At 39.2% G+C, this 26,440-nt stretch overlaps 1 protein-coding gene across 1 annotated transcript in view; it reads right to left on the bottom strand.

Annotated features, from left to right (window-relative positions):
- The window catches only part of LOC145345345 (signal-induced proliferation-associated 1-like protein 2), a 505,672-nt gene extending 479,381 nt beyond the window's left edge, over window positions 1–26,291 (bottom strand). Inside the window, exon 1 of the mRNA XM_080193160.1 lies at window positions 26,078–26,291. The gene's annotated coding sequence lies outside the window, so the exon portion shown is untranslated. The remainder of the gene's footprint in view (window positions 1–26,077) is intronic.
- Between the last annotated feature and the right edge of the window lie 149 nt (window positions 26,292–26,440).

Genomic DNA, 26,440 nt, shown 5'->3' with positions numbered 1-26,440 from the left:
GAAGCAAAAGGGTTCCCAGCTGAGCTGCAAGTTGCAACTCTTCTCCCTCACTTTAATTCACCCTTGGTTCGGTAAAAAAAAGAAATAGCACAGTATACCCAGATTGATCTGACAATTGCAGTTTTTAATGACACAGGAGTTCTTCCCTGGGCTGCTCCCCACCCTAAATCAATTCACACTCAACTGAGTGAAAAAGCTATAAGCTGGATCCAGGCTGAACTGCAAGTCCCAACATGCCCCTCAGAGCTCTACCCGCAAAGAAAAATAATCCAAGAGTAGAAATAGCAGCTTACAATTTGCAGCAGGACCACAGTGGTTCCTGCTTCTGACTTTAATTCATCTTTTCTTGGGTGAAAAAAGAACTGAGAGTTTGCAGACTGAGCTGTAATCCACAGCCCCTTCCAACTGGCAGGAAGGAACTGAAAAATAACCCTTTCCAGCTAGGCTTTTGAAGTTCTCCCTTTGCAACTGCATTCAAGTATGTTTTAAGCTTGCTTGATTAAAAATCAACCTCTCTCCAGCCCTCAAGAGCCATCCAGCTTTCAAGAAGGACCTTGCTTCCTCAACACTGCCATCTTTGATTCCATGCAAAAGCAGTTTAAGCCTCTTGAGCGCCAGCTGTGCTGGGTCAGTTGGTAGCATTCACGCCTCTCACCAAGGTTCTGGGTTCACTCCAGCACTTGAGAACAAAAACCAAGGCTGGCATTCCACTGCAGTACTGAGGCAGCATTGCATTTTGGAAATACTATCTTTCACATAAGATATTAAAAAGACATTGATAAAGTGCTCCACAATAAACCTGTGAGCAAAGTTGGAGGTCATGAAATAAAAGTAGCAACTTATAATCTCGCTCTCAAAATCAACAAAACAAAGGTTGTCATCGACTTCAGGCAGTGTAGCAGAGAACATACCCCTGTCTACATCAACGGTGATGAAGTAGAAAGGGTCGAGAGCTTCAGGGTTTTAGGTGTCGAGATCACCAACAACCTGTTCTGGTCCTCCCATACCAACACTATAGTTAAGAAAGCCCACCAATGCTTCTACTTTCTCAGAATACTAAGAAAATGTGGCTCGTCAGCTACTACTCTCACCAACTTTTACAGATGTACCATAGAGAGCATTCTTTCTGGTCGGATCTCAACTTGGCACGACTCCTGCTCTGCCCCAGACCACAAGAAACTACAAAATATTGTGAATGTAGCCCAACCCATCACACAAACCAGCCTCCCATCCATTGACTCTAAATACACTTCTGCTACCTTGGCACAGCAGCCAGCATAATTAAAAAAGGACCCCACGCACCCCGAACATTCCCAACGAAAGGTGGAAGAGAGAAAAAAAATACAAAAGCCTGAGGTCACATACCAACCGACTCAAGAACAGCTTCTTCCCGGCTGCCAGACTTTTGAATGAACCTACCTTGCATTAAGTTGATCTTCCTCTGCACTCTAGCTATGACTGTAACTCTAGGTTCTGCACTTTGTTTCCTTCTCTAGAAATGGATTGCTTTGTCTGTATAGCGTGCAAGAAATAATGCTTTTCACTGTATATTAACACTTGACAATAAATCAAATAAGTTGCTACTTTGGAAGTAGCAAAGTAGGACAACAGCAACATGGATACAAAATTGGGCGACGGGACAAAGGTTTATAGAAAATGATCCCAGGGATCAGTACTCGGGCCCTTGTTCTTCCTATATAAATTGATAAGCGTTACCTGGCTGTAAAAGGGCATAATTACAAAATTTGCATATCAAACAAAACTTGGAAGAATTGTGAAGTCAGGAGGATAGTACAGAACTTCCAAACAACTTAAATAGGTTAGAGGATGGGCGGAGAAGCAGCAGATTAAATTTAATGCAGAAAAGTGCAAAGTAACTGATTATGATGGGAAGAAAACAGAGAAACAATATAAACTAAAAATTTTCAATTGTAAAGGAGTTGCAGAAACAGCAAGACCTGGGTGAATGTGTGTATTAATCATTGAAGGTTGCAGGACAGGTTGAGCATGGTTAATAAACCATACAACATCCAGGGCTTTATAAACAGGGACATAAAGTACAAAATAAAGGAAGTTATTAAACTTGTATAAAACACTGGTTCAGCCTCAATTGGAGTATTGCAGCCAGTTCTGGGCAACACACTTTCAGAAGGATGTGACAGTGTAAGAGAAAGGATACAGCTAAACAAAAAAAATCACAAAATTGAGGTTTGGACTATTTATTAGGGAAGGAAAAACATGCAGAGCTACAAAAAGTAGTCAGGGGAGTGGCAGGCAATAGGTGAACTGCTCCTTCAGACAGCCTGCACAGGCAGACAGAATGGCCTCTTGTGCTGTAAACCACTTTAAGATTCTAAACTGAGGCCCATCAGCTTCAGGAAACTGTAGAAGATCCCACATCACTATTTCAAAGAAGAGCATTGGAAGAGGAAATTATCTCTGATCACCTGGCCAATATTTATCACTCAATAACAAACAGATGATCTGGTAATTATTATCTCACTCAGAGGGTGGTGAGTGAGTGGAATCAGCTGCCATCAGTGGTGGTGGAGGCGAACTCATTGGGGTCTTGAGACTTCTGGATGAGGAGTACATGGGATCTAATGGGATTGAGGGTTATAGATAAGCCTGGTAGGTAGGTATATGATCAGCGCAACTTGTGGGTCGAAGGGCCTGTTTGTGCTGTAGTGTTCTACGTTCACGTATTATTGTTTCGCTGATCTGGGAGTTTGCTAAGCACAAATTGGCAACCACACTTCCTGCATTACAAAGTAACAATACAAAAAAGTACTTAATTGCTTATCTTTTTTTTATTTTCACAGAATTATATTGAGTCTTTCCCTGAACCACATTCTCATTTCCAAATAAAATGGCAGTATTGTGCTTATTCCATACTTTTTCCTTTGACTCCAAAATTTTCCTAGTGAATCTTTCAGGCTGAACAGAAATATTTTAAAGAGCCATCATGAAAATGGTCTCTTACAGGACTTGAATTTGACCCTTAGGTACTGTCAAAGGAGAGAACAGAGTATTGAGCATTACATGAGAAACATCCAAGTCTCTCATTCATAGTACATAGGCTTGGAAGGCTCTCAGCTCATTGTTCTCGGTCAGGTCGCTCCACAATATTACTCAGCTTGAACATAATGGCCTACAGCACAAACAAAACTTTGCATAGCTGAGTGGGTACAGAGTGGAATCTGAATTGCCACTCTGAGAAAGTAATGGCCCAATAGTTGCAGCTTTTGAATTGCATGTGTTGACTCTAGCATAAATGGAGTTTGCTAATGATTGTGGAGCCTAGATATGAAGCTATCAATAACCTCTGGAATCATAGTTAATGCTGACTAATGCTGGTATGGCAACATTACTCTCTCTTATATTGACGGTCAAATCAAACTCTTCATAGACATGATAGAGTCTGTCCATTTGCTGCTAAAGGTATTACTAGATATGGAATGCTGGTGTGCATCATCTGCATAGTGCGAACCTCTGAAGAGGACTTGGCACACTTATCTATTATGTACAAGCAATTTTTAAAGGTCTGTCATTCCACTCAAGATCTTGGTAACTTCTCTATTCCATAATAACTCATTCAGTAGTTCCTTATGATGTCAATTCTCATAAAACAAGTTTTTTTTCAATTTAACTGAAAGACTTCTCATAGCAAACAGCAACTCCATGCAAAGACAATTTAAGTGACTTATTTTTAGATCAAATAATTTTTAAACCGCATTTTAAGTTCCTTTCATTATTTTTTTCTTTTAATCTTTTTCCATGGGAAAAAGCTCAATGCTATATTGCAAATAACAATTTGTTCAACACTCATTGGTTATACCATCCTTCAAGAGTTCTTTGAATAATAACAACTTGAGATGCACTGTAACACTGATGCAACTCACATCCAAGCCTGACTCAATACCAGAAAGGAGCAAGACTGCCTGGAGACAGAGTTAGGTGTACCCTTAACTTCTATTTATATTGCACCAACAAAAAAATTTATATAAAGAGCAAATCATTTCAGAAAAACAGTACAATTATACAAATGTAGCCATGGTTATTGTCTTCTATCTAGTCTTGCGCAGAAGTGAACATAAATAAGTTACAATTTAGCTTGAATGTCATCTTTTAAATGGTGCTAAGCTATATCACCTGATGATCAATTCAAGGAAAAATTTGATTTACATAGCATTGAATTGTATGCACAAGATGCCCCAAGGTGCCTGACTATAGATTATTTTTGAAGTGCAATAATTCTTGTTATGGCAAACATGACAGTCAATTTTCTCACAGGAAAATCGAATGAAGGAATGATCAGATAAACTCTCTTCGGTAGTGTTGGGTGAGGGACATGTATTGACCAGGACAAAGAAATTAATGAATGAACCACATCCCTTGGGAAAATAAGTAACAGGTGATGCATTTTCAGCCAAGTACACGCCAGTGTTCTGAAAAAAGTATGCTTACATAAGGGGAGGCGGTTTAGAACGGAGTTGAGGAGGAACTTCTTCACTCAAAGGGTGGTGAATCTCTGGAATTCTCTGCCCGTTGAAGTGGTGGAGGCTGCCTCGCTAAATATTTTTAAGAAGCGGGTTGATGGGTTCTTGATAAGAGAGGGGATTAAGGGTTATGGGGAGAGGGCGGGAAAGTGGAACTGAGCCACATCAGATCAGCCATGATCTTATTGAATGGCGGGGCAGGCTCGAAGGGCTAGATGGCCTACTCCTGCTCCTATTTCTTATGTTCTTATGTTCTTATGAGCAAAATTTGGGGTGGTTGATGGGGCTTCCCCTTTACCAAAGAAATAAATTCAGGCTATTTGACTAAGATGGATGTTCTAACCCTGCAGATATTATTCATAAGAACAAATATGGAGTATAGTTAAAGACATACAGTCTTCAAAGAATATTTATTTGAGAAACTTCAAAGGCCTGCCATTATGGCTCCAAGTTATTAAAAAGATATCGTCAGAACCGATCTATATTCAGTGGAACAGATATCAACAGGAGAAACAACCCCATTTTACTCAAAATGCTGAGAGGAAAGAAAAATACAATGGCACGGAACCCAAGCACTAAATAAGAACATATCTTGAGCATGAATTAGAGGGAGAAAACATCATGTTTGCCCACACTTGATCATTCCAAGCAAAGAGAGTTAATGTTCAGTTGATGAACAGCTTCAGAATATACTGGCTGGGTTTTATCAGTGAACTGCAGATATATGGACTAGGAAGATCCTGGTCATGTGAAATTGTACAAGTGTTACAGACTGCAAAATCAGACAGCTATTCTCCTGATAATAATGCAGCAACCGCAGCTAGAAATGGACTTGTGGAAGTATTAGGGGGCAATCGGGTTTCAGTTATAATGCAATATAGACTCGGACAAGGTACCACAGGGCAACGTAAGCAGTGAGGACCAAGCCCCCTAAAAAGGGGAAAAACAAAATCGGAGAACATTACAAGGAAGAAAATTTAGAGAGAAAGAGACAAACGAACATCTGTTCAGGAACTAATCTTGAGTTTTAATTCTGGGCAAGACATTCAATTACTGAGCTCAGATCATTTGAAAAAACATGCATTAATATAGTTGTGTTGGTGTTCACTGGGGGCCAAGACTTTTAATAAATTCAGGCTAATGAGACAAAGATGCACACACCACTCACAGCTGACAGAAAACATCACGGGGATTTCTCATCATTTCTTTTAGCATTTAAAAAAATACAAACACTACACTCACTCACTGCAGTGGTTAAAACTGAATTGGTAGAAAGGAGATATTCAGTTCTGCTTCTGTAGTTAAATACATGCTTGGATCCTTTTTATAGTCAACTGGCATCTTAACTTGAACTGAATCAGCTAGCCAGCAAAATCAAAGACAAAAACCCAAGCCACAATGCCACCCAAGTATTACAGAACTATTTCAACAAGAATATTCTATAATCCATATTATGTTTGCCATCTGGTTATTGTACTAAACCAGGAGTTCAAAAAGGTCAGAAGCTGAAATCCCCAGTGTAAATTGTAAACCAGAGTTCAATAAATCTGGAAGCATGGATTTACTCAGGTCCTTTCAGGAAAGGGACATGCCACTGGCCTACCAGTGATTTCAATCCCACAATACATGGTTAACTTTCAATGCTCTTGGTCAAGGAATATGATTTCCTTTTGTTCCTTTGGAGCCTGACAATTTTTCTTTAAAACTGTAAATTTTGGGCGGCTCTCCCATTATTATCGAAAATAATGTTTTTTTTAATTCTTCATTAACAGTTCAAAGGCCAGAGATTATCAGGTTATGTTGATTCCCATGTTAAATTGCCACTTAGCGTCAGGGGGATTCACAGAACCTCAGAATCCCTACAGTGCAGAAGGAGGTCACTCACCTGACGAAGGGGCAAACCCCGAAAGCTAGTGGGTTTACGATCAAATAAACTTGTTGGACTTTAACCTGGTGTTGTGAGGCTTCTTACTGTGGGAGAAAACAGAGCATCCAGAGGAAACCCACGCAGACGTAGGGAGAACATGCAAACTCCACACAGACAGTGACCCAAGGCTGGAATTGAACACGGGTCCCTGATGCTATGAGGCAGCAGTGCTAACCACTGTGCCACCCTGTCGTCCCAAGCAGGGGTTACGATGTGGGGATAGGGCCTGGTGGAATTGTTGTCAATGCAGGATCAATGGGCTGAATGGCCTCCTTCTGCACTTTAGGGAATCTAATGATTCATGAGAAAACTATTTAAACTATTCAAATTAAATCCAGGGTTGTTACTCATTATAAAGTTTATATAATGCATAGATATTAAAAAGCAAAATAGAAATATATATATTTTCCCCATACTGGAAGAGATCCAGATTAATCATGAAAAAGCCACGTAATAGAGACAGTATACAGATGATCTAAGAATTAAGCAATACTCTAAGAACTCAGATCCATTAAGGCCTAGAAACTTTAATAACTATCTTAACATGCTTCCTATCTAATAACCTAAAATCAGAACACCATGCTGAATGTGCTTTAAAACATTGTTACCACTTATACCCATGTAGTGGTCAAATTTTTGAGACTCTTCTTTAAGGCCAAAAATCACAGTGTTGACTTTTACAAGGGTGATGTTTTTGAGAGACTGACGTGCATGCTTGAAAACAGCAGTTGCAATAGAAAGCAAAAACCAACACCAAAGAATTTATATTAATTCTCCAGCTCTTATCTTGCAGCATTATAAACAATATACATTTCATCTGACAATATAAATATATCAGAAATTAACTACAGCACCACATTGAAATCCTTCAGAAATCACTGATAGCAACCTCAGAATCACTGAACAATTTGTCTCAATAGCTTAGTTGTATATCATGTGGATCTTCCTCATCTTCATCAGCATCATTGATAAATTTTGGCATCATCATTCCATAGATAATCATCCTCTGTACCACAATGCATTCAATATTCCAGATTCTAGAAATAACATTTTGGGATCAGCTTCAATCTACACATCTATAACCCACTGACAATGTTGCTGGTGATGATACTAATAAATTTCCACCCTTAGCGAATGTTTGAACAAACTTCTTTCGGTGGAGTCTTTCATTGGAATATCACCATCGGTTTAATTTTGTGCCATCCGCCACACCATCTCAGTCAGTTGTCTTTAAAAGGGCGATTTTTTCACCAACTTTGGCAGGCCCGAAATGGATTTCTGGCCACAGAGATGCTAAGGTGGTTAAAACCGGAGATTTTCTCCAACATATAATTGCATTTCCTCTGAAGTGAAAGTAATTCTGAAGAAATTACAAATGAGTAATTAGAACAGTGCATCAGTTGGGATCAAAATTAAACCTGTTGGATGGCATTGTATTCAACTGCAATGAAGTAACTGTGAAGGAGAATTACCCTGTTGAATTTGGAGTGATTCCACTGGAGCCCTGCTCATCACCTTCTCCTGCCACACACAAAGCTACTTAAAAGGTTTTCTGCAAGTCTGATTTTGATGCACTAACCCTTCTAGCAGGTACGTCGAAGTTCATCAGCTTTCATCCACATATCCAATGTAGGCTAATCAATGCACAAACACCAAAATGGGGAATTTGATGACTGTATCATTGGGATGATAAGGCAAACTGATATTTCAGTTTCCTGAAAGAGTAATCAAGCTTGCCTTTTCGTGAATCTTGTATACCATACAGCAATGACCTTCAATTCCCCACTCCGATCTTTCATTACTTCTGAGAATATTCAAAACGAATGCTCTGCAGATGATATGTCGAATGAGGCGTACATCAGAGACTTAGAAAATTCGAGCAGGACTAGACAGGGTAGATGTTCCCGATGGTGGGGGTGCCCAGAACCAGCAGGTCACAGTCTGAGGATACAATGTAATCCCATTTAGGACGGAGTGGTGAGCCTGTGGAATTCATTACTACAGGGAGTAGTTGACGCCAAAACATTGAATGTATTCAAGAGACGGCTGGATATAGTACTTGGGGCGAATGGGATCAAAGGTTATAGGGAGCAAGCAGGATTAGGCTACTGAGTCGGACGATCGGCCACGATCATGATGAATGGCAGGGCAGACTTGAAGGGCCAAATGGCCTCCTCCTATCTTCTATGCTGATTAACCAAATTTTACCACTTTTTTTCTCTCCAGATAAGGCCACTTACTCAGTCTTCCTCTGCTGGCAGATTTATTCTTCAGCACAGTTTTTATTTAATTGGGTATATTCTTTCTCCACTTGTAATGTCCTAATTATATTAGGGGTTGTGGGTTCTAACAAAGTAAAAAACATGATTTGGACACATGGATTCAAAATAACAGATTTATGCTTGGAGAAATTCTCTGCAGAGAGTACAAACAAAGTAAAACAGCCTGCAACACCCCAATGACATCACCATCAAATCATGTGGTCAGGCCCTAAAAGCAACTATGCAACCTTTTTAATAATGTAACATCCCTTCCCCTTTACTTCTATGGTCATGACAACAAATTACTAGGTGTTCTACATAGGATCAATTACATTCAGACCTAGTACGATGCACCATTAATCATTTAACACAGTTAGTAAGAAAGTTGATCAGGCGAACATCACCTCTTCTTTGGTTGTATACACATTCTGGAAACTGGCTTTCCTTGATCTAGAAGTACGATTTTGAACTTCAGTAGACAATTCTCGGAACTAATTCCATATCATTTTCACATGGCATAGATATAATCATCAGGCAACTTAGATTCAATTAAGTATTCATTGAAATCACTGAGATAACAAGTGGTCAGCATGGTGTTGCCAAATGAAATCATCCTCAGTTTGAGCTGTATAAAAAATTGGGCCTGTTTTTGCCAAAACTATAGTTGGTACTGGGATTCCTTCTTAAAATGAGAATCATTTTGCCCTCAGTTTACGTCTACCAACTTGAGATTGTTGTTGACACTCTAATATCTCTGAAGTTTCTGGAGGTAACAGCAAATTAAATACAACTCTCAACTTTCTCTTTAAAGTAGTAATGCAACTGAACATTGGGTAGTCACATAAGTAGTTTTTCTATAAGATGCTAAAAGGTTATTCATGTGACATGATAACAATATTAATCTTCTGAAGCTTTTAAAGATTGTTCAAAGGATGCTAATTCATTGGTTGATGGGAAAGGTGCAGATTTTATATGCTGAATACCAATTACTTGAGTTAATAATCCTCAAAATGTTTGTGCGGTAAACTCTTGCAAAAAACTAGTCAAATTTTCCAATAATTTGTTCCGACATAATAGATCTCATGATAACTTCTGGACATGTTGAGTGTGTATCAGTTGTGACTAAGAACATGTAACCTTTAAACAGACCAGCAAATTCTACATGCAATCACTGCCATGGCATTTTAGGCCATTACCAAGGGAATAATGGAGGCAACAGTGGTGTATTTCTTAATCGTGGATACGACTGCTACTGTCCCACATTTTCGTCCAGATCCAGTCTCCAAAAAATAGCTATGTGCTAATTCCTTTTTCAGGGAAGGAGGAATCCTCCCAGGATATTGCTCTTCAAAAAAGCTTTTCTACGCAGAGGAGAGATGATTGCTCAGATTCCCCACAAAACATCCACTTTTGGAAGTGCTTTCTTGAAACAATGGTTTCAAATCCGGGTGCAAATGATGCATTCTAGCTATCATTCCTTTCAATACCATTTCCATCACTTTCCCTATCATGGGATAATTTCTGGTTAGTCTCTGAACCCAAGAAGCTCTCAGAAACTCCCTGCCCACAGTCCCGCACCCCCCTGCCTCCACCATGCCCCATCCCTGAAGAATATTTCTCATCCCAATACAACTTGTCAAGATCTATCTGAGAAACCTTCAGACCCATCTCATCCCCACACGCTCCTACTTGGTCTCATTATAAGACTGGAGTCACATGCAAGTATGTGGTTAGCTTTTAAGGCCCTCTGAAATGGTGCAAGCTAGGGATCAACAATAAATGTAATGAATTTTTAAAAATTTAAACGCACATTGAGACTGAATGCTGAACATTTTGCTGAACAGAAGTCTGATTTACTCATGGAGATTCAAGAACAGCTTCTTCCCTGTTCCATCAGGCTTTTGAACGGACCTACCTTGCATTAAGTTGATCTTTCTCTACACCCTAGCTATGACTGCATTCTGCACTCTCTCATTTCCTTCTCTATGAATGGTATGCTTTGTCTGTATAATGCACAAGAAACAATACTTTTCACTGTATACTAAAACATGTGACAATCACGGGACATCAGCATTGCTGACTGGCCAGCATTTATTGCCGATCCCTAGTTGCCCTTGAGAAGGTGATTTAAATCTCTTTTAAATAGCATTTTTAGCTGTTACATAAAATATAAAATTGTTAAAGCATTAAAACATTCTTTTGTTCTGAACTCAAAGAGAAACAGATCTTTAAAAAAACCAAGTATAAGAAGTTTGACTTCTGAAGAAAGGATCATCTAGTTTTCAGATTTATGAAGCTCCACCACATACATAGCCACTCACTCAGCCTGTTCAAATCACACTGAAGCATCTTTGTATGCACCTCATCACTTACCCAACTCTGTACTGTATGCAAATTTGGAGATAATACATTTAGTTGCCTCATCCAAACAATCAAGATATAATGTGAACCGTTGGGATCCTAGCACAGACCCCGATTTGATTTATCATTGTCACATGTTTTAGTGCACAGTGAAAAGTATTGCTTCTTGCGCGTTATACAGACTAAGCATACCATTCATAGTGAAGGAAATGAGAGAGTGCAGAATGCAGTCATTGCTAAGATGTGGAGAAAGATCAACTTAGTGTAAGGTAGGTCCATTCAAAAGTCTGATGGAACAAGGAAGAAGCTGTTCAGAAGTCAGTTGGTACACAACCACAGACTTTTGTATCTTTTTCCCGAAGGAAGGTGAAAGAGAGAATGTCCAGGGTGAATTGGGTCCTTAATTATGCTGGCTGCTTTGCCAAGGCGGAGAGAAGTGTAGACAGAGTTAAAGGGTGGAAAGCTGATTTGCGTGATGGATTGAGCTACATTCACAACCTTTTGTAGTTTCTCTCTTGATCTAAATTTTGCCCAGTTCTGAGACCCTGCATTTTTCCAGGCCTATCCTATTAACATTTGTACAAAATCTGGGACAATCAATGTTTCTGAACTTGCACATACATAGTTTAGGAATGTCCTTCCATACTAGTTTGTGTACATAACTGATGTTCCAGCTTTCAAAGACTCTTCTGTTTTTTTTTCCACACCACTTACTTTCATTCTTCATCCCACGCAGTCCTAGGGCCTACTGTTTTCAATTACTACCAAACCTTCACTTTCATTCCTGTTTTGATCTTTCCTCACCTAATTACCCCAGATTTTTTCGCACTTTATATCTCTGTTCGCTCTCCAAGCCTTACAGAGTACCCATCCTTATCTTGAGATTTAGGCAAGGTGGAGTCTTGGCACCTAATAATGTCTTTTAGCTACTCTACTTATTTTACATTTTTATAAAGCACCACTCCCATATTTGAAAGCAGCAGAGTATCACATCACACCTCATTTTGAGTTTAAAATAGCCAGCAAATTTAAAAATGAACAAGCACATAATTTATTTATACTTGACAATAGTGATCCTTTCATCCTTCTCCCTAAATAGACAATAGTAGAAGCTCAACTTTGAGTCCTTCTGCAAATATTCTAAAATAATGAGCTTTTTTCCCAAGAATTTTATGCCACTAAGGGAACTAATTAAGGTGGAAAATGCGGGAACATGAAGAAAGAACAGGGGAATGAAATTAGCAGGGTTGCTCTTCTAAATGGATGGCACAGGTCCAAGAATGTCCTTTTTCTGTGCTGTATTATTCTATAACACTCACCTAAACTATTACTTGAAAGTTCAAATTAATCTTTCTCCTTCAGGAGTTTCAAATTGATCAGTTCCTTTGAGCTTTTCCATTAGATAATTCATATTAAATAGAACATCCCTTTAATGTCCAGGAGTAGGTTATTGAAGCTTTCTGAATTTTGAATATCAGGCCATTTCATTCTTTTTTAAAAAAACTGTCCATGGTGTAGAACTTAATTAATCACACAATAGATTTGATCTTGCTTCATCCTTGAACTGAAATTGTTTTAAATTTTTTTTAAAAAACTGCATGTGTACTGACTGCATTGTGGAGCAATTAAACCAAAAAGACTAAAATAAAGCTCAGTTTTGTCACTTTCCCATCTTTTCTTCTGCCCACACATTCAAATCACTTATCTTCCGTTCACTCCTAATTTATGCAATTTATCTATCCAATTCCCCCAAATCCTGCTCCAGCATCATATCTTGCAAAGTATCACACTAAATGTAATACTGATATCCCATGGCACAAAGTCTGCAGTCTTAATATGTACCTTTATAACAAGATGTTGCATGTAGAACATGCAAGCTTCTCAGCCACAGGCATTGCAAGAACTTACAAGAACTAAAAGACTGATATATTGGTCTATCAATTTAAATTACGACAGAGCTCCCAACATTTGTACTGATATTGCGGTTTCCTTATAACGAGCAGACTTGTAATATTTAAAAAACAGACTGGCAGTCTGTTCAAACAGGATTTAATAGCATGGAACACCAGATGATTCACGGATGACAGACTCCCAGAATCAGGCACAAAAGACCAACCTCAAGATACCTACAGACTACTAGCCAGAAATGCGATAATTATCTCATGAAACCACTTTGATGTAAAACCATTCCTTTTGAAGCAGCCAAGCAAATAGAGTATCAATAGTTTTCACATCTTAGTCGTTAATATTCCTAAGCAATTAGGTTTATTTTTTGGCATTTTTCTTGCATCCACTCCATGTATCACCACAATCACCAAACCAAAAATTACATTTGTAACAAAAACTGCTTCAAACAACATTCTCAACCCTGCATCAAAAGAAGCCTGGGTCAGCAAATTGACATTCACCAATTCTGTTTGCCTCTGATCCACCAGTGTGGACCTTTAGGCTCCACTTTAAACCATAGCTACTTTAAATGACAAAAGTTAACTGCAAAAATCTCCAGTTTTACCTCCCCCTCTTCCAGGAGCTAACATCCCAAACTCAGCCATAACCATAGAGATAACATTTTATTCAGTTCCTGCGTTTCCATCTACTTCATTCTACAAATCAAGCCCCACCCTGCTTCCCAGTCCCAGATGCCTCTCCAACCTCAGATATCCCATGCAGTCTGTCTCCACCCAATTCATATCTACTTCTATGACCCAGCATGTACTCATTACTATGTTTCAAGAAGAAAACAAACCAATGCATTGGGATACATACAGAAAGAGAAACTTAGAAACAGTACAAAAAGAGTCAGATGGAATACAGTAAAGTGAGAAAAGAATTGGCACAAACAGAAGAGAGAACATACATAAAGCACGAGACAGCAAAGAAACAGTTGCAGGGAAAGGAACATTATAAAATCAGCTGTAACAGCATGTTATATGTTGCAGCATTTTTAACATAGACAATAAGCTGTCTGGAGAATGTGTATTTTACAATTAAATGTGGGTGAAAACCCAGCCACTGCTGTAGGCAAGCCAGTGTGCGTCAATCCCTAGCCTGGAAAAAGGGGAAGGGTTAGTGGTAGGAAGGGCATCCAGCTACAAAAAAAAAATCACTCACCAAATTCAAAAATTATGATCAATATGAATGGTGATGGATCAATGACCAGCATTATGGCAGCTCCATGTAACATGGGAAAAAGCTTAAAGAAGAAATTAGTTAAATGTGGATGAGCACCTTGGGAGCAATGCCATGATAAAATAAATTGTAACTGTCTAACTAGAAAAGGGGTAAAGTTAATATAAATGCAATGGCATTAGAACACATGTAGATCAACAATGGGATTTTTTGGATATATTCCATTAAATAAAAGATTCCGCCTCAAATTTAATTTATTACGTCAGACTTCTGAGAAAGTTTACTACTGTCTATAAGGATGATAAAAGAGGATCGGGGGGGGGGGGGGTGTGGAGTGGAGGAGGGAGAACACCAAGAATTGGCATGGATGGGGCATAGGGAGTGGGTAGGGTGAGCTGCGTAAGGGGCAAAGACTGGAGGGCTTAATATATCACAAAACAACTGAAATTATAGAGAACAGCCTGTTTTGGTACTCAGCAGCATCTCTGGCCTTTTCCAAACCACATCCAGGATGGCAGGTCTAATTCCATCCTGCAGCAAACCCCTCTCCGCTCCCCAAGTATGCCAAGTAAGGAAATTTCCCAACCTGAGCTATCTACCACCTCAGTAAAAATTCATCCCGTTGTCTCAGCTTGACACAGAAAAATACATTGTGGAAGAGGTAAATTCTAAATTAATTAAAAGCAAGATGAGAGATATAATAAAATTGTAAGTGTTAGAGAAGTTAATTAAGGTAAAGAAATGCAAAGTGATGGAATTCATCCAAGGATCCAGAGGGAACTGGGAGAATATATAGCACACACTCTAGAAATTATATTTCAGGGATCAACGCAGAGTGGATTTGTGCCAGAGGATTAGAGTGTGCCCAATGTAATGCTCCCTTTTGAAAAAGTAGGCACAGCTAAGGCAGATAATTGCAGGCCAGTTAGTTTACCATCTGTGTTAGGGAAGGATTTTAATTAAAGATGAAGTTACTAAATAGCTCTATGACGAGACAATAATTAGAAGCAGCCAGCACTGAATTCAAAGGAAGATATTGCTTGACAAGTCGTAGAGTCGCTTGGGAAAGTGACAAATATGGTGAATAGAAATTTATTTTATTACACAGAGGATTGTGAGGCTTTGAAAAGACACACCTATTGGGATGAAATACTGCAGCAATGAAGGACAGGCTATACGCAAACACAGTTGCAATTTGTGCTTAACAAGGTCCTGCAAATAGCAGTAAACCGAATGTTCAAACAAACTATTTTTGGAAATGTTTGAAGGATAAATGTTGGCTAGGTTTCTCGATACGTTATGTATCATTATATGGTGTCAAAAACCTATTATAAAATAGAAGACAGTAAATTGTATTGCCTTTGGTTTTCCCAAGTCCAGTACTCCATGACATGTAGTACACCAAGTTAGTCAATAGTTTTGCAAGATGCAATTATAACTAGGCTCCTGCATAAATTACTCTTTTCAGGAAAGTGGACCGGTATGAAACCGGATAAAGCTTTTCCCCAACAAATAAGCCACACATATTGCACCACAAAATACTTGCTCAAAATTTGCACAGGGCAGAGAAAATTACACCCGTATGGACAAGTTGGGCCAAATGGTCTGCTCCTGTGCTGTAAAAATTACAAACAATAGTTATTATTAGGACCCACCTTATGCCACCTGAACGGGAACCCAACAATCTATGGCATAACCAATGCTTGTAGTAAAACGTAAACCACGATATCTTCCAGGACCATTGAGCATCACAAAAATACCTTACGGTCAACAAAGTTCTTCTGAAGTATATTCACCGTTGTACTGTGCAAAGCTAGCTTCCATAAACAGCAATGCGACTGATTGCTTTTGTGATACTGAATGAAGGACAAATGTTGGCAGGACACTGGGGTGATTTCTTTTCTTCAAAGTAGCTCCACGATTATTATACAGCCATGACATCTTATCCAAAAGATAGCACCTCTGACACTATACCATTCCCTCAGTACTGCTCTGGATTGTATATTGCTTTTTGTGCTCAAGTATTGAGTGGAACTTGAATCTATAACTTTTGACTCAGAAGCGAATGCATCACCAACTGAGCCTGGCTGATACAAGGAAAATGGTGCATTTGTTCTGCTATCGTTTTCTGCAACTCTATAAGAAACCTGAATACAGAAACTTTGCACACCAAAAAAGTCACTGGAAAAGAGTTAAGAAAGTTTGCTTATCTGATCATTGTGGATCGCGATTACCTTAGTAAAGGGAGCTATGATAAAAAAAAGTAACATGATGCAGAATACCAGATTGTTACAGTGAAACTATTTTTATCCTGTACTCAAATGTCTTGATATAATTACACTATGTTCTGATTTAAGGTCTCTTGTGTATTCCAGTTTTAATTGCTCCACTGGTGGCCATGCCTTCAGTTACCTACTTCCTAAGAGAACTATATAGGGCATTATACATAATGTGCACACAATTTTTTCAAACATTCTTCAGCCAACATCCTGATGCCCAATAGTGCCCTGCAGTTGTGCTGTGTTACACTAAGATATTACCTTTCTTTGTAGATTAATTCACAATATCACATAGTAGTATGACTGTTTCTAATGCATTACACTGACATATCTCCTATGCAATATTGCATACAGTCAGGAATGTTACATTATATAACATCCAAATATTAGTTTTCTGGCACAGTGGACCTGTATGTTTTACAATCCAATTGTGAAGCAAAGACCTTTGAAAATAAATCTAAGTAAAAAGATGCCTTCAGAATTCTCAGCATGAACAAATAAACATAGACATGTTAAAATTCTATTTCTGAAGCAAAAATAACATTTTTTTTTCAGCAGAGCATCATCTCAGAAAGACTTATAAAATCCATGCTTTAACATGTTGGGAAATCAAATCCAAAAAATGTTACGGCCCAATGAAAGACCGAGTTTTATTTAACAGATTAGTTAAGAGAAGAATACTGACATGCTGTATGGTTCTCCAGTCAGCAGTCTTTTAAGAACTGTAAGCACAAATGTCATTATTTATAGGTAAGAAATATATGGAATTGAATGATAATTCAAAGCATAGGCAAATAAATAGTTAAATCCAAAAATAAAGTTTCTAAACGTTTTGAATTTACGAGTAATTATGTTTCTGCTGCTAGGTTAGACTGTTAACATAGTATAATGTGCCACAAGACAAATGCTTTGATCAGCAACTTCTGGTGGATCTAGTCAGGGCCAAGAGAGAACTGGTAGCTTCTGTTGTTGCCTAGGCAACAGATATTAACATATCAAGCAACTAAGGTTGACTGCATAATACTTATCTGGATTATGTAACTAAAATAAATAACTATTTCGGAAGTAAAATCAACAGTGAGCCTTTGTAATAGAAATAGCTCAAGCTCAGCAATACTTTATTAGTACTTTGCGAATATATTGGCAGCAACAGGCAATTGAAACTTTTGAAACCTAGGCATTGTTTATCTTTATAAACTTTGCTTTCAGGGGGATCATGGAGATGATCCTAACAACACTCAATAAGTTTGACAAGTGTATAAGATAATGAAGGGTATAGATAGAGTAAACAGTGGCAGGCTTTTTCCTAGATTGGAGCCAAATATCACGACGGGCAACAGGCTTACGGTGAGGGGGGAGAGGTATAATTTGGATGCTAGAGGGAGGTTTTTCACTCAGAGGGTCGTGGGGGTATGGAATGCACTAGTAAGGTGGTGGAGGCAGGCACACTGGACTTGTTTACAGTTTACTTAGATAGACACGAGCGAAATAGGGATGGAGGGTTATAGGAGACTGTTTTAAATAAGGATCAGAGCCTCAGGACATTCCTGGAAATTAACTGTTACATGTGTTGATGTTTTTCTCTTTTACTCCGCAGGTGCATCGGTCCACCTTGTTGTCTAACGAGGGGAATGCACACGGTGGGTCGTGCACGGGCTGCTCTTGGAAGTTGAGAGTAGCCCAGTACTTTGCGTCGTTTGTGTATGCTTAAAACTGAACCAGCAGATGGACACCACAACAGCTCAGTGACTATCACTGTTTGCTGTGCAGATACACGGATTTGGGCCAGAGCCTGCTGGAGTTTGCACATTCTCCCTGTGGTTGCGTGGGTTTCCTCCCACACCCCAAAGACGTGCTCTTAGGCTGATTGGTGTAACAAATTGTCCCTAAATTATTCTCCCCTTAATCTGATTTCCAATGGGGGTACCATAAGCATAGACACGGGTCAAGGGTGGAGGAGGAAAGACACATTGTTAAGATGGCAGCGCGGGCTCGTTGGGCCAAAGGGCCTGTTTCCCGTGCTGTGTTGTTCTTTGTTCACTGTCTAAGACAGAGCTGCCCACAAATGTTCACTCCCTCAAACACTGACACACAGTAGCAGCTGTGTCTATCACCTACAAAATGTACTGCAGGAACTCAAAGTTTCTTAGACGGTACCTTCCAAACCCTCGACCACAACCATCTAGTACCCTGCAAACATTTTTTTCTTTTTTCAAATAATGATCCAATTCTTTTCTGAAAGCTTCAATTGATCCTACCTCCACTCAGGCAATACCCCTTAAACACTTGCTGCATGATAACGCTTTTCATGTTACTAATGCTTCCTTCATTTCTTAAGTTACTTTGTTCCCTCTGGCTCTCAATTCTTCCAGCAATGAGAATAGTTTCTTCCCAGACATCTCATGATTTTGAATACCTTTATCAAAGCCTCCCCTCAACCTTCTCTTCTCCAAAGAAAACAGTCCCAACCTCTCTTCATACGTAACTGAGGTTTTCTGCATTACAATTTACACCAATAACGGGAACTTTGAGGTAATAATCATGCCAGACTAAAATGACAAAGTTTCCCCGTTGGTATACTCCCATTTTAATCTACAATATATTAATTACATTTGATTGTGCTTCTTATGTTTACATTATTTGGCAAAAAGGATCCGAGGGGGAAAAAGGGTACTGTGTAGCTACAATCAAAATCAAACCCAATTTCAAGCTTACACAATTTGAAGTAGTTCACAAAATTCCTATTTGCGCTTAGACTCTTCCTATATACCTGGTAAAAATTTTCATAACTTGCATTTACAGAGTACCTTTAATTTAGTAAACATTCCGGGGCACTGAAGATGCGTGCTTAGTAAAATTTTACATTCAGCCATTTAAACAAATCTTAAGGCTATTGATAAAATGATAGCAGCAATTTTGAATCCTAAAAAATCATCTTTCAGCTTTTAGTAATAATGGCAATTCAAAATCCATCACTGAAAGAATTAGAGGTATGGGATAAAGGGAACTTACACATGGTAGTGAATGCATCATCATTTACAAAACTTGTACAAGTTGGAGCATTTGATGATGCTCAATTAAATTTTAGACAGATAGCTAAATGCAAGTTTCATTTTCTAGAACAGAGTATTTTATATAAAAAAAATTATTCTACTGGTCATGATCAACAAAATTGCAATACTCCAAGTCAGAAATAAATCACAAAACCACTGCCGTAGAGGTCACTGCATTTTGCTGTTTTCAACATTTTTTTGACTGCACAACTGCAAGTGGTATCAGTGGTTGAATTTTTGCTTCAAGCACTGACTTTGTTTCCAGCATTAGCTGAATTTGGTGCACCATGCAGTCTCTGGCATCCATAAATTAAATACCCTCAAGCAACAAAGCTACCAAACATTTATCCCTCCAACTCCCAACCAATTACCAGTTTAAAAAGGCTAAAGTCCGTGCCACCTCAGGAAGGGGACAAATACTTACGTGAATCCACATGTGCAAGTATAATGCAGCAGACTACCTTATTACGATCTCTCATGACAAATTTCTATTTGTAAAAGGCTCTTATTCGGCAAACTAACTGAAATGCCAAATGCTACTCCAGCAGAAACACAGATATACAAAATGCTTCTCAGATTGCTACATCTTGAGCATCTATAGACCCTCTAGTGCTCCCCTCCCCCATAACACATCAGACACTTAACAGCAAAGGTATTACTGAAGCTGCCAGTTCTCACTTGGGAAAAGCTTAGTTCCTTTTTAATGTTTAACTCATCAGCATAAAATTAGCTCAATCAGCACTTCACATCTGCACTGAACCCCAAATAGGGATGATCTCACATGCAGTCGCCTTTAAATGATTTTCCACAGTCCTTTAACAACTGGTGTCACAGACAGCAATATGAACCTTCAGCTTCTTATCCCTGTGGCCAGAGATCAAGTTGGTGATAATACACCGAATTTTTATTTTAAATCTATTGAGAGCAGATTGGAATGAAATAAATGAAAGGATGAGTATAATATTCGAAACAGTAATGCTACATTTTTCCCCAATGCTTCACAAGGCCCAGCATTCATGTCTTACCAAGGGTGCAGATGTACTTCAGTATTTCAAGCTGGCTACCATTCACTTTAGCCTGCTATGTAAACAAAGCAACCTGAATTTCCAGCTCTAAAATGTGTTATCAATGTACTAAGCAAGAATTTTGATGTGACAGAAAAATGTGTGGAAAGAATTACAATCTATTTGGATCAAAATGATTTTTATTCTTTTCAAGAAGACACTACATTATTTTTGTGGGTTTGGCTCAGTTATTTAAATGTCAAGATCAGCTACAGTTGCTGAAAATAACAAACAATCTGTGATACTTTGTAATATTTGCACACTTCCGTTATGGATGAAGAAAATGCAAGAAACCTGAAGTCTTATTAGATGGTGAGAAAAGAATGAATCAAAGCAGCTTCACCTTACATGTTTTCTGAAGCTATTTTGAAGCTGTGTGAAATTTTATGTTAGAATGTCACTGTACCGTATGCTGTTCTAACACTGACTTTTTGCAATTCTTTTAGTTCAATTTGCACAAAAATGTCAGAATACACACACAGGTATACTTTGGAGCACTAATAATTAATTGTATTCAGTCACTGGCTATACTTTATATTAAAAAAAGGATACAAATTGTCCAGACAGTAGATACTGTAAAGACAGTGTTGAAGAAAATGAGGTGCAAGAGCCATCAATGCAGTTTACATATGCTATCAGAATGTTTAAACAAACAGTAAGTTGAATTCTTCCTTTATCATTAGGTCATCCTTTCACTTTTGCAATTAAGCCTTTAAGGGAAATGCTTAATTACAGAAAAATATTGCCTGTAGACTTCCACTTTTAATAGACTAAACAGTAAAACTTTATTCATTTTTAACACCACCTTGCATAGTTTTAATTAGCATGTGGATTTATTGAAGAAAGCCTTCAAAGATCTGTTTAAAGCAAGTGAGGTGGCATAGCGGTTAGCCTTGGATAACTGCAAACTCTATACATTTGTCCCATGTCTGCAAGGGTTTCCTCCATGTGCTCCAGTTTCCAACTACAGTCCAAAAATGTGCAGGTTAGGTGGAATGGCCATGCTACATTGATCCTTAGTGTCAGCAGAATAGTAGGGTAAATATGCGTGGTTACGGGGATAGAACTTGGGCAGGATTGTTGTTGGTGCAGGCTCGATGGGCTAAATGGCCTCTCACTGCACAGTAGGAATTTTAAGCTTTGGTTAACTTACTTGCTTTAGATTTTTGATGAGGTATAGACAGTTAGTCAAAGTCATACAATTAGTAGGGTACACATGGATTTCCAAAAGGCATTTGATAAAGTACCACATAACCAGTCTGTCAGCAAAAGTTAAGTTCATGAAATAAAAGGGTGTGTCAGCATGGGTATGAAGTTGGCTAAGCAACAGAAAATAGAGTGTAATGATAGGCAGTTGTTTATAAGACCGGAGGACAGTATATAGTGGAGTTCCTCAGGGGCTGGTGTTAGGGCAATTATTTTACTTGATTTATGCCAAATGCCTGGACTAAGGCATAAAGAGCACAATTTGAAAATTAGCAGTGACACAAAACTGTGGATTGGATAGATTTCAAGGCTGGGCATATGGCAGATGAAATATAAAGAACAAGGAGAGGCAATATAAAATACCAGCTGCAACTCAAAAAGGGGTGCAGGAACAGTGAGACCTCGGCATATATCTGCACAGATCGCTGAAGGACTTGGCAGGCAGGTTAAGAAAGCAGTTAATATAATACAGTATCCCAAGCCTTACAAACAGAATAGGAAGCCATGAAGAACTTGTATAAAAACCAGGTTCTGTCTCAACTGAGGTATTGGATGCAATTCTGGACACTACATTTTAGCATGGATGTAGAGGAATTAGAGCAAATGCAGAAAGGTTCATGAACAATGTTCTATGGATAAGAAACTTCTGTGGATAGATTAGAGAAGCTGCAGCTGTGCTCCTTGAAGATCAGGAAATTAATGTAGGGGATTTTCAAAAATCATGGGAGGGCTGGACACAGTAGATAGACAGATACTGTTCTCATTGTCCACTGGCTCTTGACTCTTTCATCGAAGATTTAAGGTGACTGGCCAAAAAAAGCACCAGTGGTGAGAAAAAGGTTAACATCTACAATGGTCTATCTGACAGTGTGATGGAGCCAGATTGAATTGAAGCCTTCAAAAAGATTTGGATAATTACTTTAAAAAAATTCATAGGATGTGAGCACGACTCGCAAGCCCAATTTTTATTCCTTATTCCAGTCAGTAGTGGTGAGCCACCATCTTGAACCACTGCAATTTTGATCCAGGCTCAGTGATGTAATTCCAAATCAGGATAACAAACAGGATCAAGGGGAACTTGCAGGTGGATGTGCTTCCATACATCTTCTGCCCTTGTCCTTCAATGTGTTAGAGGTCACAGGTTTGGAAGATAATATTGAAGGAGGCTTGAGGAGTTGCAGCAATGCATCTTGGAGATGCTACATCCTACTGCCACTTTGAATCAATGGAGGAGGGAGTGAATGTTTAAGATGGTAGATGGAGGACTGACCAAAGGAGCTGCTTTGTCCCAGATCTTGTTGAGCCTCTTAAGTACTGTTGAACCTGCACTTAACCAGGCAACCGGAGAGCATTCCATTATACTCCTGACTTCAGTCTTGTAGATGGTGGACAGGCTTTGAGAAGTCAGTACCTGAAGCAAAAAGATTTGCATGGCTACAGGATAAAGTTAGAGTGGGACGAGGCAAGTTGCTTACCAGAGGACCAGCACAACAGACTGGACAGTTTCCTTCTGCACTGAAACCATTCTATAACAACCACCCATCCAAAAATGGATAGCCTTGTACTCCACAAAGCATTCTTTGAATTGCTAGGTGAAAAATCATTGATTTAACTTTGGCACACTGAAAAGCTTCACTATCACTTAACAAGGCAGATCGTATTCACTACTGCTTTGAAGTAGTATTACAACTATTCGGATTGAACAACCAAAAGAACGACCAAAGCCCATTCAGTACAGCCTTGCCACTGGAAATTGCAGCTCATTCTGATGTATAGTATGTCATCACAATGTCTATTGGATCACTTTTTCTTCACCAGTTAAGGTCGACAACTATTATTATCCAGGGGGATATAAAGCAAACTCACAATCCAGACTTAAAGTAACTTTCTTCTGCATCACACTACACATCTAGTTGATTAGTTGTCACAATTTTAGCCATCCTTAGAAAGAGATCATGATCATTAATACTTAATTTTTAAAATAACTAAAAAACCTAATACTGCGAGATTAAAGAATTCATGTCATAGCATAAGATGCATTTACTCTGCCCATTACACAGCTGCCATCATTAGCAACACCATTTCAAAGCATTATATTCAACTCATTCCATTCACTGAAGACTGGAAATAATCAACCGTTGCCCTGACAACTTCTAAGTCTGAAGATAGAGTTTACTTAAGGCCAGTAGAACAAGAAGGATAACCTCTTTCCCCTCAACACTAACCAATTTTTCAACAGCTCTTGCCTGTAGCATCGTAAGGTAGAGCCTTCTTTACTTCAGAAACTATATTAAAAGAAAAGGTCACAGTGATTGTTGAAAAAGTCACTGCAAATAGAATCAGTTTTCTGAAAAACAATTTCATTTCAATATTTGAGTGCCCTGAGAGATTTGTTACAGCTAGACGACTTTCAATCAAAAATCTTATCTGTATTCTAGTAATTCTACTTTTCCCTGAATTGGCAGTTTACCATTACTGTATACATGAAATTAAACATTAACGTGGATAAATTGTGCCAAAAACTTTGGGTTTGGCCACACTGTATAGTCTGACCAATAACCTGTTATATAATGCACTTGTCCAAAGTAAGCAAACGTTTACCTTTCATAATATTTTTAATCTTTTAATATTCTGAGCAATAAAATGTTAACTACTCAGAACAGTATGTAATGGTTTTACCCTAAAGCATTGGATCCGCTTTTTACATCCTTGTCACATGCCAAAAATTGAAAAATGTGTTAAATGCTTAAAACATACTCAAGTATTGCTTTCAATATACAAACGTCGTATATACCACATCCAATTTACTGCACTTTGTCCTAATACGCAGTCATATTAAGGAACCAGGCCGTTAACCCTGTATCCTTCTTTGGGAGGAAAAAAAATCTCTGCAAGGTTACTACGACAAATGTTGCCACTGGATCTGTTCCGGATTTCCAGCAGAAATCGTAATTATCAGGCATACGTTATGCGGTTACTCAGAACACAGCTGAGCTGAACTGAAAATGTTTATTAAAAATACACTGTAACACAATTAGTTAAATAAACAGCGTATTGATCGATTACATTGTTCATGGTCAGCGACAGTGCAAATTACTACAAGCTTAGGAGGGACGTTTTGGTTGCAGATAATGCAATAAGTTACCTAACGGGTCCTCATAAAAACAAATCTTCAAAAAAATGATGTACGATATTAATACTTCCACAGAATCTATAGTTAAAGGGAGCATTGATTAACAAAAGGAAATCCGCCGCAATGTCCGTTTTTTTATGACGAGAATAACATGTTTACATTAACGCCTGCAGCCCGTAGTCAACTCGAAAGATTAATCATACCGCGCTGTGTTTTAGTTGTACTTGACGGAGTGCTCTAAAAGATGTAGAAACAGAAAACACTGCCGATCACTAAAGAAAATAATATTCATGTGGGAAGTATCCTGGTGTAGATTCAACTCAAAAAAGCGACCCTGCTATATAATTCAAAGCCATCTAGCGGACAAAGCTAGGTGGCAGGGAAAAATACAGCAATCAAACCAATTTCTCAAAAAATATATTAACCGATGCCCTCAACTTTCAAAAAAAAACAAGGCTATGCGCAATTCGAATCTCAGCAAGGCACCAGTTACACTGTTTAAAACACACGTCTGTACTTCAAGTTTCGGTCAATGAAATACTTGATTTTTTTAATCTCAGAGACCGGCGGATTTAGCAGGCTTTCGGATTGGAGTGAAGAGCAGCTACGCAGGGGGCGGTGGGGGGAGGGGGGGGGGGTAAAGACTCTGGAACAAACCCTTTTGTTGCACACGTATCAATAAATTGGACCGCCTAGTCTTCTGGCGATACTAATAGCAGCACCTGTCCCCAAAACCAGACCACTCTGGGAAAAGGTCCCGTTATTCCTTCCCCGTCTCTTCATCCAGATTACATCAAGAATACAACAGCCTTCGGAGAGGAGAGGGAGGGGACGGAGAAGAGATGTCCTGCATTGGGGAGGTGAGGTGGAGGAGAGTGACATATTTTGGGGCTGGGTGTTCTGTCTGGGGGATATTTCGGAATTGGGGCGCGGAATATTCTCTGGGAATGGCGGAAAGAATTGGATAAAAACGTTAACCCCAGGCGAAGGAGGAGGCTGCCGGCGCGAACTCCCTCCTCATTAAGAGCAGCAGATCGTGCCCACACTTCAACATACCAAGCCGGCCGAGCAAAAACTGGGATCCAACAGTAACTCTCCTCTTTAAAGATACTGATTTATCAACAAGCTGAGGCATAACATTTCCCTCAGAAACCCCCTCCTTTACCTGGAGGTGCCGCGCCAGGGACAGGAGCCAGACATGCAAGCAGGAGATCTTTCATATAGTCGGAGTCGTAGGAAATAGCCAGCCGATCCTGATTCCGCTGTCGCTCCACTCAGCTCAGCTATGTGTCGCTGATCTTCCCACCATCTCCCGCGGCCAGTAGACTGGTAAAGTTTTCACATTCTCCCGCACCTCAACCCAACCTGACGCCCAATGCCCCGCCCCTTGCCCGCCGGCCTGACGCTCGTCCCATTGGCCGCGCGCCATCACCCCGCCCTCCGCCTGCCCCGGGGACACAAATCGGCTTCCCATTGGTCAGTCACTGGAGCTCCTCGCGCTGCCCACCCTCCGCTTGCCGTTAATCCC

The sequence above is a fragment of the Carcharhinus amblyrhynchos genome, chromosome 7 (assembly GCF_965287045.1).
Source record: "Carcharhinus amblyrhynchos chromosome 7, sCarAmb.v2.hapA, whole genome shotgun sequence".
Taxonomy (NCBI): domain Eukaryota; kingdom Metazoa; phylum Chordata; class Chondrichthyes; order Carcharhiniformes; family Carcharhinidae; genus Carcharhinus; species Carcharhinus amblyrhynchos.
Note: the sequence above shows the minus strand (reverse complement) of the source record. Positions and strands in the feature narration are given on the sequence as shown.